Genomic DNA, 12,500 nt, shown 5'->3' with positions numbered 1-12,500 from the left:
CTGTAATCATTTAAATAACACTTTAGTAATTCACAAAAATCAACATATCTTGGATGTAGAAGTTTATAAACATCGTATTCTTACCGTTGCTGAAATCAATCACTCTCAATCAGTTGCGGATGAATCCCTTTTGCGATCTATTAAAAATAAAATCAGTAAGGACATTCAAGATGAAGAAATTCAGCAGAAAATTTTTGAACTTTTAACTAAATATCAAGATGTCTTTTCCACTACGGATGAATCCTTAGGAAAAACAGATGTGATCGAGCATCAAATAAGGTTAAAGGACAAGCAGAAAATTATATATGTACCCTCGTACAGACTCCCTATGAAATTCCAGAATGAAATAAATGATGAAGTAGGTAAACTGTTAGAGGAAGGAGTCATTAGAAAATCAAACAGCCCTTATAATTTTCCTTTAATAGTTGTACAGAAAAAAGATCGAACATGGCGTATCTGCGTCGACTTTCGTCGTCTAAACGAGGAAACGATCCCTGATCGATTCCCAGTGCCATGTACTGACGATATTTTGTCTTTGTTAGGTCAGAATAAATATTTTACCAGTTTGGACTTACTTAAAGGCTTTCACCAGATATCATTAGAAGAAGATAGTATCCCATACACAGCCTTCAGCACAGCCAGGGGACATTATGAATTTTTACGGATGCCTTTTGGTTTACGTTGTGCTCCTATAACATTTACAAGAATGATTAACATAGTGTTTGGAGACTTGTTAGGGGATATATTGCATGCCTATATGGATGATCTTGTAATCTTTTCCAACACCTTAGAAGAACATCTACGTAAGTTAGAACTAGTACTACAGAGATTAAGACAACATAACTTAAGGGTAAAGATTAGTAAGTGTGAATTTTTCAAAACAGAATTAATATATTTGGGTTTCATGGTGTCAAGCCAAGGTCTTAAAGTAGTCCATGATAAGGTGTCGGCTATACGTAATTTTCCCATACCTACTAATGTCAAGGGAATACAGCAATTTCTGGGTTGTAGTGGATATTACAGGCGTTTTATACGCAACTATTCAATAATAGCCGCTCCTTTAACTGATCTTACGAAGAAGGGCGTAGATTTCATATGGTCTGAGCAACATCAACAGGCGTTTAATACTTTGAAAGATGAACTGTGTAGTTCTCCTATCTTAAAATTTCCTGACTTCGGTAAGGAATTCTTCATTGCAACAGACGCCTCAGACTTAGGAGTAGGAGGGGGTATTGCTTCAGCAATATGATAAACAATTTTTCCCGATAGCTTTCTATTCTCGAAAATTGAGAACTTCCGAAAGTAAGTATGCAGTAATAGACAAGGAAGGGTTAGCTATTGTTAATTCGCTAGTGCATTTTAAGTTCATAATTTACGGTTATCCCGTTAAGGTTCTTACTGACCATAAACCACTAACAGAGTTCTTTAAAGGCTTCAATCACAGCCCTAAACGAACTCGGTGGCATTTGATCATTCAAGATTTTGGCGCAAGAATCGGGTATTTACCTGGGAAAGCAAATATCATTGCGGATGCATTATCACGCAACCCCGTGTCATCTTGTACGGAGCCTTTAGCTGAATTAATAGATATATCAACATCCATGCCTATTGTAAAAACAATATCTGAACAAGAAGATTTAGGCTGGAGCGCTGAATTGTTACAGACTGAGCAAAGAAAAGATCAGAAAATAGAAACAATTATAAATGCTTTGAAAGGCAATCATAAAGAAAAGGAATATATAAAGTATAAGCACCAGAATTATATAATCAAAGATAATATTCTGTGTAGGACTGTGACAAGGAAAACCCGCAATACACCACATGTAACTAACGACCAGGTAGTAGTAACAATCTCCCTTATTTCCACTGTCCTGAATTGGTTGCATTCAAATCCATTACATGGACACCCTGGGTTCTCATTAATGTCACAGAAAGCCAAATCATTGTTTTATTGGCATACAATGCTTACAGATATAAAAAGACACATAGCTAATTGTCGCACATGTCAGGAAAACAAAGGGCATACGAAAACACCTGTCAGCCTAGGAGCTTATCCTGTGCCCAATCAACCCTTTGAAAGAATACATTTAGATTTGTTAACAGGATTTTACGAGTCAGACAGAGGAAATAAGCACCTCTTAGTAATTATAGATGCTTTAACTCGATATACAGAACTAATAGCGCTTAAAACTAAAACTGCGATTGAATGCGCTAGGAAGTTTTACGAGTGTTACATTTGTAAACATGGAATTCCACACATGATAATCTCAGACTCGGGTGGTGAATTTAATAATCACTTTCTTACCTCATTGTGTGAATTCCTCAACATAAAGAAAATAAATACCATGATATATCACCCAGAGTCGAATGGGCTAGTGGAAAGAGCAAATAGGAAGATATTAAATATATTGAGGGTAACACTAGGGGGATCAGACCCCAACTGGGATATTGCAATACCGGCGGCACTGAGTACTCTGAATCATTCATATCATATATCAATTAAAATGTCACCGCATGAAGCATTGTATGGTACCCCAGTTAGAACACCTTTCCATGTATTAACGCCTACAACTAATCTATCAAATCCTTTAAAAGAATGTATAAATGCAAGTATAAGTCGATATGATATCCTTCGAAAGAATTTAGAAGAATCACAAATCATAATGAAAAGGAATCATGATAAAATAGCGAAACCAACTAAAACATATACCGTGGGTGATAACATATATATTCAAATCAATGTCCGAAAAGGGCTCAATTATAAAATAACACCTAAGTTTGAAGGTCCATTTAACATTTTGGAAACATTAACGGCCAATAGGTTTAGAGTTCAAAACGTATCCCAACCCACGGATGAGAGAATAGTACCATTGGCTCACATAAGAAATTAAAAAGAAAAGAGAGGAAAAGAAGTGAAGGAAAATTTTATTTTGTTTTATGTGATTAAAAGTTTTCTTTTTAATACAGGAGTAATTACATATATTTTTTCTCGTTACAGGTTTCCAAGATGAATTTTTTATTGTTGGGAGTGATATTGTTCGCTCAGACATTTTTCTCGTATGGGATGAGCTCTAAGACTAAAAATATATATTTTAAATATGGCAATGTAGTTGAAAGACAAGAAGACATTTTTATTACATCAACCAACGTAATTGTCGAAGTGCATATGCAAGCAATTTTTCTTCAAGAGAATGATGTCACTAGCTTAAGAACCGCCATTTCAAGGTTTTCTGCATCATTGGATGAGTTGCATAGAAAACATTTTCATTTGACTACAGAGAGTTTGCTTGGATTAACATTAAAAGTTGCAGAGATGCTATCTGATGACTTGAAAAATAAGACTGGCGAGACAGGATCTTTGGCTTATGACCTTTTGATGTGGACTGTGGGACACGGACATAAAGAAAGACGGAATCCGTTTATTTATGCTGCATTAAGCATCTTTGGGTCTGTTGCAAGTTTAGGTTTAGGAATTTCCAATCGTCTTAAAATTAGTAATCAAAATAAGAAAATTGAGTTCTTGACTCATAAAGATGAATTGATTATGTCAGAACTAAGGAATCAGTTAGCTTCAATCAATAAAATTATGGATTTATTAAATGAACATTCAAATAATATCGTTCAAATTATGGAAGTACAGGATTTGTTGGCAACATTAACGTATTATGATTCAAAGATAGATCACATACATAACAGAATTACACATTTCATTGAGAAATCCAAGGATTATGTAGAAGCTATCACGTTAGCAACTAAAGGTGTATTGTCGCCCCATTTGTTGCCTATAAGTTACTTAAAGTTAATTCTGGAGAACGGAAGGGATAAACTAGGCTATGTTCCTTTGTTAGACGAACATAGGTTAGAATTTTATTACAGCCTGATTACAGTAAACGTAGATAATAACAAGATTATGATTACAATTCCCTTTGATTCTTCTGATGCCTGGCAATCTTACAGGATATCACCATTTCCGACTTTCATGACGAATCACTCAAATTCAGTAATATCCAGTTTGACAGGACACGTATTGATTTCCCCAGACAAGGAAACATATACGGTCATTAAAGACTTAAATCAATTAACTCACTGTTCAGACGCAATGGATAGAAAAATATGTACAGCTGACTCATTTGAATTCCATAAAAACTTAATGGATTCATGCGAGTTAGGTATAGTGCTAGACGGTGCTCTCTCCCATACAAGTGAAAATTGTCTGGATAAGCTTTATCCCTTTGACAATAATGAGTTCAATTGCAGACTGAACAATGGCTCGTGGATACGATACGACAAGGACGGCTTCAATGTATCATGCCCTGACGGATCCACGTCCTTCACCCATATCTTCGTCGCAGCAGATGGTTGTGTCGGGACTTCCCCGAATTCCATGGTGACTGGTCTACGGACAATCATCAGAGAACGAGCCTACTTCGCGAACTTCACGTGGACCTCTACAATGCCAGCACTTCCTCTCCCGTACAACAGACAAGTTGCCAAGCGGTTGATGAAACTAACCGAAATGGACCACCTGTCACCGACTTATAAGGAAATTCTTCACCCCATACTACTAGCGGGATTGGGTATCATGGTGGTGATATTTATCGCCGTGAACATCCTTGTTTGGCGTAGGTTACGGCACAGCAAGCAGCTACAAAGGAACGATTCGCCTAGTCCCGACAATACTCCCTATTTGATTCAATTCAAAGCCGTTTGAGTGGCCACCTCATTCGCTAAAGGAGTAATTTGTCGGGAAGAGTTTGTATGAAAAGCTGATTAGTACGCTAGTAATATGTAATTAAAGAAATTTTCTACATTTGCATTGTTAAAAATACATTTAAAACAACATTTAAAAAAAAAAAAAAAGATATAAATCATTTTTTCTCTCGGCATCTAATAAAAATATATAAGCCGGAATGTTAAAAAAGAAAAGAGAAAAAAAAAATAAAATATATAACAGAATCTATGGGCATCTAATAAAATATATCAGCCCTATATATAAATATATATATATATATATGTACGAAACCGTGGTACGTGTACGTACCAGGAATTCGTGTTTGTGCACTAAAAATTGAGTATTATGTTTCTGACAAAGGTAACAATTATTCTTTATCAAGTTACCGAATCATATGTAAGTTAGAAGTTTTTTTTTTTTTTTGGAACCATATAATCATTTGCTAGCAATGTACCATATATATGATCTTTGTTTTATCATGCATTTTTCTTTTTGCTTTGGTAATATCTTTTTTATATGCATTATTGTTATTATTTTTTAATGTGCCTATTTGGACATTCGTCCTCGGTTGATTATGGCTAAAGTTAAACAAAGAATAATACGTATGTCCAGTCACACCTAGTAACCATGTTTTGGCTTGTTAAATTTTTGTAAAAAAATTGAGATAGCTGGCCGAGCTAATGTAATAGTTAGAATAGTTAATATTACATGTTTAAAACAAATGACGTAATATGTCATGTTGGTTGAAGGAGCTAACCGTGGGACTTGCTGTAGTCATTCAAATCATAAACAGGACATACAATGCAAACCTCGGCAATATGACATTCTTCTTAACGTCAACACATTGTCTCAAGCGTGTGAAAGTTTGTGACGTCACCGGATGCAGGTGTCTTCCGAGTTTGTGACGTGACTAATATAAACTGAGCATACGATATCTGTGATATCGATAAGTTAGTCAGTTTATATCTATACTTCACCAGAATTGGTCATCTGGACCAACCCAGCTTCCTCCAGTGATGGAGATGTTTAACTCTGTTGTTTTTATAGAATAAATACTTAAAAGCTATTAAGATGTATTCAGTTATCCATTTACATACATCTGAAACAACGCATACTCAATGTGTGCTTATAACAGTAGCACGCCAATAAATGGTGGCAGCGGTTAAACTCTAAGACAGCGGTTAAACTCTAAGACAGCGGTTAAACTCTAAGACAGCGGTTAAACTCTAAGAATTAGAGAAAAATCTTCAAGACTTCATAATAATAGCTGTAAAACCAGAGAAATATCTTCAAGACTTCAACATAAAAGCTGTAAAAACAGAGAAAGATCTTCAAGACTTCAAAATAAAAGCTGTAAAACCTGAGAAAGATCTTCAAGAACTCAACATTATCTACATGAATCTACAATTTTGACTAAGTATTATAGTCCAACGAAACAGCTAACATCAACAAATGTTAGAATACAACCTGAATCATCAATCAACATCCTAGGAAACCCAAGGACTGGCATTCAACAATTGCAAAACATATCCAGGAAGAACTACATTCAACAAGAAACTCGAACGAGACATCGCTAACAAAACATCAAGAGAGAGAGAGAGAGAGAGGACGTGTCGACATCACGCAGATCCATATATAAGCTAAGTACAGATTTTTTGAATTCATTCCAGTTTGGGCAGTGAAGTGTAGTTATCACGAGTCGTTAGTCGATTATTACTGGGGTGAGTGAATTGCTAATCTTTGTTAGAGGAAACTCCGAATTCTCATTTAGAATTTTTCTTTCTTTGTGCTAATTCCTTTTTCTTTCAGAAATTCTCGGGAAATGTTTTGGGATTAGTAACATTGTTTGGGGAATTTTATTATACATATGCGTTTACGCAGTGGGCGTCTGTACTTATATAGATATTTTGATAGAATTGCAAGGGGTCAAAGAGATAGAAAAAAAAAAAAATATAGCAGTCATGACTCCTCCTGTCAGCCCTTCCCCTGGACCTAGTGGTGTAGGCCAGACTAATCCTCCTCCAATTGTGACGCTTGTAAATGCCAGGTCAGCAATCCTTCCTTTTCAAGGTCGGGTCAACGGGTTCTTGCCACAAAATGTGGAGTCATGGATTTCATCCGTTGATGCCCATTTAAATGCCAAACAAATCATAGACCCTTTTGTACAATTACAAGAAGCTAAAAGTTTTATAGATTTTTCTAAGGGGGATGCGAGTGCGTATTTAAGAAGTGTTTCATTTCAAGAAGCAGTTACTTGGGATGATTTCAAAGTTAGGTTACGCGCGATCTATGGGGGTGAGGAAGCCTTGGATGTAGTATTAACGTTACGAAATACACTTAATCAAGCCACTATGAATCGGCTTAATGTTATTGAGAGAGCAGCTCTCATGGCTGATAGGCTTAACGAATATCAGGACATTTTAGGTAATTCCACTTGGGTTACTAACGATAACATCTCCGTGAAAGATTTTTTACGATTAATGTATTTAACTTGCATGACACTTATGTTGCCTGAAGCTTTAGTGCGGTGTTTTGATAAGAAGTTAACGCCTGCAAGTACAGAATTGGATGTCTATAAACAGATAAAGAAACACATGTCCAAGTGTCCAGATCTCGATCCCGTGTTAACTCAAGTTTTTGCAAAGAATGGAACAACACCACAAACAGTGAACGTAGTTAACAGTCCAGTAGCGGGATTGACGTGTTATAACTGCAAACGTCAAGGTCACATAAGCGCAGACTGCAGAACGAAATTTTGCTCAATTCACAACACTGCAACACATTCTTATAGTCAATGTTACTCGCGTAAGACACAACAATATCCTAGAAATACACAGTCAATTCCACAGTCAGTTCCATATGGAAATAAAAAGAAAAATCCTCATTTTAACAATAAGAAGAAACAACCAAATGTCAATGCAGTTCAGAGTCCGAAACAAACAAACACTTCTTCAAATATCGCTGAGCCAGGGCCGTCGAACCAGACCTCGCAAAGTCAGACTAATTTTCAGAATGTGCAGAGCAAAGCAAATACCACATAGTTAACTCTAGAGGGGAAGAGAGTGATGTTGGGTCAAGGTCATTCATGTCAACATCAATAGTATTGAATAATCAATTTAATGTTTTATCAGATAATTGTGAGACAATAGATTTTCCTATGAAACACACGGCCGAATTAAGTAAAACAGTGCATGCTCCCGTAGATTTGCTACGAATTCATACAATAATAAGCCAAAAAGAGTTACGGCCAACCTTATATGCTGTAAATTTAGAACACAAATCCTTTACGTTATTTTTTGACTCTGGTAGTCCACGTAATATTATGGATTTGAAGACACATCATTTGTTGTTTTCGAACTTTCCGATTGAAAAATCAGGAATTAGACTTTCAGGTATAGGAAATAATGAATTAAGCGTCATAGGCATAACTCATATTCAGTTCAGAGTCGGTAATCGCACGTTTGCCGATACATTTGTTGTTGTTAAAAACATTAATATGTATCCAGCTGTAATTATAGGATACCCATCTATGGGAAATCAAAACATTATCTTAGCTCCTGCCAAGCACGGCGTGTATATCAAAGGGAAATTCTATAAGTCTTCTAATACCTTAAAATCAGTTTTGGATAAAAAGGAGACGACAAATGTAACCGTAACGTACGTTGAAGAACCAATAACTTGTCTCACTAATAAAGAAATAATATACGCGACCCAGCAGAATTCTCGTTCACCCGTAATATCATCTTGCACGCAATCTATCGAACCAAACATACCTTCGAATTTAATAGTGCAAATAAAGAAAACACTACCGGGATCTGAAATATTAATCCTTTCCGATACTTTGAAAACTAACGGATTGTCTGTCACACAAGCTATTTATACAGTAGGCTCACATCAGCAATGTAATATCGAAGTCTGTAATCATTTAAATAACACTTTAGTAATTCACAAAAATCAACATATCTTGGATGTAGAAGTTTATAAACATCGTATTCTTACCGTTGCTGAAATCAATCACTCTCCATCAGTTGCGGATGAATCCCTTTTGCGATCTATTAAAAATAAAATCAGTAAGGACATTCAAGACGAAGAAATTCAGCAGAAAATTTTTGAACTTTTAACTAAATATCAAGATGTCTTTTCCACTACGGATGGATCCTTAGGAAAAACAGATGTGATCGAGCATCAAATAAGGTTAAAGGACAAGCAGAAAATTATATATGTACCCTCGTACAGACTCCCTATGAAATTCCAGAATGAAATAAATGATGAAGTAGGTAAACTGTTAGAGGAAGGAGTCATTAGAAAATCAAACAGCCCTTATAATTTTCCTTTAATAGTTGTACAGAAAAAAGATCGAACATGGCGTATCTGCGTCGACTTTCGTCGTCTAAACGAGGAAACGATCCCTGATCGATTCCCAGTGCCATGTACTGACGATATTTTGTCTTTGTTAGGTCAGAATAAATATTTTACCAGTTTGGACTTACTTAAAGGCTTTCACCAGATATCATTAGAAGAAGATAGTATCCCATACACAGCCTTCAGCACAGCCAGGGGACATTATGAATTTTTACGGATGCCTTTTGGTTTACGTTGTGCTCCTATAACATTTACAAGAATGATTAACATAGTGTTTGGAGACTTGTTAGGGGATATATTGCATGCCTATATGGATGATCTTGTAATCTTTTCCAACACCTTAGAAGAACATCTACGTAAGTTAGAACTAGTACTACAGAGATTAAGACAACATAACTTAAGGGTAAAGATTAGTAAGTGTGAATTTTTCAAAACAGAATTAATATATTTGGGTTTCATGGTGTCAAGCCAAGGTCTTAAAGTAGTCCATGATAAGGTGTCGGCTATACGTAATTTTCCCATACCTACTAATGTCAAGGGAATACAGCAATTTCTGGGTTGTAGTGGATATTACAGGCGTTTTATACGCAACTATTCAATAATAGCCGCTCCTTTAACTGATCTTACGAAGAAGGGCGTAGATTTCATATGGTCTGAGCAACATCAACAGGCGTTTAATACTTTGAAAGATGAACTGTGTAGTTCTCCTATCTTAAAATTTCCTGACTTCGGTAAGGAATTCTTCATTGCAACAGACGCCTCAGACTTAGGAGTAGGAGGGGGTATTGCTTCAGCAATATGATAAACAATTTTTCCCGATAGCTTTCTATTCTCGAAAATTGAGAACTTCCGAAAGTAAGTATGCAGTAATAGACAAGGAAGGGTTAGCTATTGTTAATTCGCTAGTGCATTTTAAGTTCATAATTTACGGTTATCCCGTTAAGGTTCTTACTGACCATAAACCACTAACAGAGTTCTTTAAAGGCTTCAATCACAGCCCTAAACGAACTCGGTGGCATTTGATCATTCAAGATTTTGGCGCAAGAATCGGGTATTTACCTGGTAAAGCAAATATCATTGCGGATGCATTATCACGCAACCCCGTGTCATCTTGTACGGAGCCTTTAGCTGAATTAATAGATATATCAACATCCATGCCTATTGTAAAAACAATATCTGAACAAGAAGATTTAGGCTGGAGCGCTGAATTGTTACAGACTGAGCAAAGAAAAGATCAGAAAATAGAAACAATTATAAATGCTTTGAAAGGCAATCATAAAGAAAAGGAATAAATAAAGTATAAGCACCAGAATTATATAATCAAAGATAATATTCTGTGTAGGACTGTGACAAGGAAAACCCGCAATACACCACATGTAACTAACGACCAGGTAGTAGTACCAATCTCCCTTATTTCCACTGTCCTGAATTGGTTGCATTCAAATCCATTACATGGACACCCTGGGTTCTCATTAATGTCACAGAAAGCCAAATCATTGTTTTATTGGCATACAATGCTTACAGATATAAAAAGACACATAGCTAATTGTCGCACATGTCAGGAAAACAAAGGGCATACGAAAACACCTGTCAGCCTAGGAGCTTATCCTGTGCCCAATCAACCCTTTGAAAGAATACATTTAGATTTGTTAACAGGATTTTACGAGTCAGACAGAGGAAATAAGCACCTCTTAGTAATTATAGATGCTTTAACTCGATATACAGAACTAATAGCGCTTAAAACTAAAACTGCGATTGAATGCGCTAGGAAGTTTTACGAGTGTTACATTTGTAAACATGGAATTCCACACATGATAATCTCAGACTCGGGTGGTGAATTTAATAATCACTTTCTTACCTCATTGTGTGAATTCCTCAACATAAAGAAAATAAATACCATGATATATCACCCAGAGTCGAATGGGCTAGTGGAAAGAGCAAATAGGAGGATATTAAATATATTGAGGGTAACACTAGGGGGATCAGACCCCAACTGGGATATTGCAATACCGGCGGCACTGAGTACTCTGAATCATTCATATCATATATCAATTAAAATGTCACCGCATGAAGCATTGTATGGTACCCCAGTTAGAACACCTTTCCATGTATTAACGCCTACAACTAATCTATCAAATCCTTTAAAAGAATGTATAAATGCAAGTATAAGTCGATATGATATCCTTCGAAAGAATTTAGAAGAATCACAAATCATAATGAAAAGGAATCATGATAAAATAGCGAAACCAACTAAAACATATACCGTGGGTGATAACATATATATTCAAATCAATGTCCGAAAAGGGCTCAATTATAAACTAACACACAAGTTTGAAAGCCCATTTAACATTTTGGAAACATTAACGGCCAATAGGTTTAGAGTTCAAAACGTATCCCAACCCACGGATGAGAGAATAGTACCATTGGCTCACATAAGAAATTAAAAAGAAAAGAGAGGAAAAGAAGTGAAGGAAATTTTTATTTTGTTTTATGTGATTAAAAGTTTTCTTTTTAATGCAGGAGTAATTACATATATTTTTTCTCGTTACAGGTTTCCAAGATGAATTTTTTATTGTTGGGAGTGATATTGTTCGCTCAGACATTTTTCTCGTATGGGATGAGCTCTAAGACTAAAAATATATATTTTAAATATGGCAATGTAGTTGAAAGACAAGAAGACATTTTTATTACATCAACCAACGTAATTGTCGAAGTGCATATGCAAGCAATTTTTCTTCAAGAGAATGATGTCACTAGCTTAAGAACCGCCATTTCAAGGTTTTCTGCATCATTGGATGAGTTGCATAGAAGACATTTTCATTTGACTACAGAGAGTTTGCTTGGATTAACATTAAAAGTTGCAGAGATGCTATCTGATGACTTGAAAAATAAGACTGGCGAGACAGGATCTTTGGCTTATGACCTTTTGATGTGGACTGTAGGACACGAACATAAAGAAAGACGGAATCCGTTTATTTATGCTGCATTAAGCATCTTTGGGTCTGTTGCAAGTTTAGGTTTAGGAATTTCCAATCGTCTTAAAATTAGTAATCAAAATAAGAAAATTGAATTCTTGACTCATAAAGATGAATTGATTATGTCAGAACTAAGGAATCAGTTAGCTTCAATCAATAAAATTATGGATTTATTAAATGAACATTCAAATAATATCGTTCAAATTATGGAAGTACAGGATTTGTTGGCAACATTAACGTATTATGATTCAAAGATAGATCACATACATAACAGAATTACCCATTTCATTGAGAAATCCAAGGATTATGTAGAAGCTATCACGTTAGCAACTAAAGGTGTATTGTCGCCCCATTTGTTGCCTATAAGTTACTTAAAGTTAATTCTGGAGAACGGAAGGGATAAACTAGGCTATGTTCCTTTGTTAGACGAA

Source organism: Palaemon carinicauda, chromosome 20 (genome assembly GCF_036898095.1).
Source record: "Palaemon carinicauda isolate YSFRI2023 chromosome 20, ASM3689809v2, whole genome shotgun sequence".
Lineage (NCBI taxonomy): Eukaryota > Metazoa > Arthropoda > Malacostraca > Decapoda > Palaemonidae > Palaemon > Palaemon carinicauda.
Note: the sequence above shows the minus strand (reverse complement) of the source record.